This window comes from Condylura cristata, unplaced genomic scaffold (assembly GCF_000260355.1).
Source record: "Condylura cristata isolate star-nosed mole 26May11 unplaced genomic scaffold, ConCri1.0 scaffold00041, whole genome shotgun sequence".
NCBI lineage: Eukaryota > Metazoa > Chordata > Mammalia > Eulipotyphla > Talpidae > Condylura > Condylura cristata.
In genome coordinates this window covers 5859513-5861567 of record NW_004567142.1, presented here as the reverse complement: position 1 = coordinate 5861567, position 2055 = coordinate 5859513, and the positions used below count along the sequence as shown (strand labels likewise).

Sequence of the window (2055 nt, the reverse complement as noted above, 5' to 3'; positions counted from 1 at the left end):
AGGCTGGACGGCGGGGTTCTCCCTGGAGACCCCCTCAGGGGGAGAGAGCGCCCTGGCCGGCCTGGCTCCCGGCCCCCAGTACTGGACGGGAGCACCCCAGTATCAGCAGCAACGTCCCCTCCAGGATGTGGGCTCTGCCCTGGGACACAGGCCCCACCGCAGCTCCCCATCACTGGCCACTGGGGGCGCCTTCCTGAGTCGGGGTGCACCTGCTCCTCCCGCCCCCACAGCGGTCTCCCCAGGCTGAGATTGAGCACCCCAAGGCAGACGGCCAGGGTGCCAGGGCCCTTCAGCAGCGGGACCCGCTCCGCCCTCCCTGGGTGCCGGGGAGAGTGGGAACCTGATAAAGTGGGGGTCACTGCGCCTCAACTTAAAATTGATAAAAGTATCATTTTAGAAGTCTGATTACATTGCAAAAGTAATTACAAATCATGTACAACACAGGTCATTTACATAATAATAAACATTAAAATAGTTTTTTAGTCACTTAAGATATTGAAGCGTCATGAATGTTTGTCTTTTCATTTCATCACTAACGTAATGTTTTTATCCATTTTAAGGTGAGAGAGACTCTCTGGGTTTCCCTCCTCCCGGGTGTCCAGGTCACACCCACACATCAGGGGACCCCTGACGGGGCGCAGGGTCCGGCCCAGGGCTAGGGGAGCCTGTGTCCAGCGTGGCCCCCCCCGGGAACAGGCCGGGTCTGACCCCTCCCTCCCCTGGCCCACGGTGACCAGCGCCCGTGGGGAGAGGGGACGGGCCGGACTCAGCCCGCAGGCCCGAGTCCACGTTGCCGGGAGACAGCCGGTCACTGGCCGGGGAGGGACCCCGCCCGCCGGCCACACTGACTCCCCGGGGCCTGTGACAGTCGTTGTAACGCAACAGGAAATCACCTGAGAAAGGACTGCTACAGACTCGGACTCATACTACGGCCTAAACCTGGGCCGGACCCCACGGCGACAAGGCAGAGGGGCGGGAGCCCCTGGGGTGCGGGGTTCAGGCTCAGCACTGAGAGGCTGACCGCAGCCACCGCAGCAGAGTTCCTTCCCCAGCCAGGGAGGGACCCCCAGGGCGCAGCAGACACCCCCTCTCCCGGCTGCTCCCCTCAGCAGTGCGTTTCAGTGGATCCGCCTGCTCTGCTCCCCACTCTGTCTCTGGGGAGGCCTCTCATACCCCCGGGCCACTTCTGGAGTGATGAAGAGATAAAGGTGACCCTTAAAACAATGAGCAGGTCAGGCGCCCGGGTGAGCTTGAGTCCCCGAGACCCACCTCCGCCCAGCCCGCAGCAGGGTCTCAGGGGAGCAGACGGGGTGGGGGCGTGGGGGTGTCGCCTGAACCTGTCACTGTCCCTGGGACCCAAAGCTGAGGCTCTAGGGGCGGGTATCGGGGTACCCACGGGCCCGTGACCCCGGCTCAGTCGCACGCTAGGTCACGAAAGCAAACGCACGTGGGAAACCCCAGGACACCCCACGCAGGGTCGCTCACCGCGGCAAGCGCCTCAGGCCGCAGGAGCGCAGAGGCCTCTGGGGCCCGAGGCGGTGGCGCCCGCTGGCCTGGCGCCCACGGGGTCACGCCCGTTACGCCCAGCGGCCAGGTCAGCCGCAGGAGCACAGCAGAGACAGGGGTCGGGGGCCCCTGGCCACAGGGGAGCTGCCCCTGCCGCGCCTCCCCGCCCCTCCCGGCCTCAGCAGGCAGAGCCAGGCCGAGTTCAGAGGCCACAGCCTCGGCCAGGGGAGGGGGTGTCAGGTGACCGGTGGTGGGGACCCCCAGACCCTGAGGTGCAGGAGCCCGGGCCCGACTGTGCGGCCTGGAGCCCCAGAAGCATAACTGTGTGCTGCGCCCCGGGACACACAGGGGGACACGGCCCAGGACGCCCGGAGGGAGGACGCGGCCGGCACTGACCCAGCCAGACCCCAGCACGCGCCGGGAGTCCTCAGTCCACAGCGAGTCTAGGGCCCGGTCAGGCCACACACGGGGCCGGGCAGAGCAGCGGTCAGGGGCCCAGGGCCACCCTGTCCCCCGGGAGTCCAGGCCCCCGAGCTTACAGCCCGTCGG

The 2055-nt window shown here is 66.4% G+C and overlaps 1 protein-coding gene across 1 annotated transcript in view; it reads left to right on the top strand.

Annotated features, from left to right (window-relative positions):
- SIGLEC8 (sialic acid binding Ig-like lectin 8) overlaps positions 1–2055 on the top strand; it is a 54663-nt gene that overhangs the window by 19815 nt on the left and 32793 nt on the right. The window lies entirely within an intron of this gene.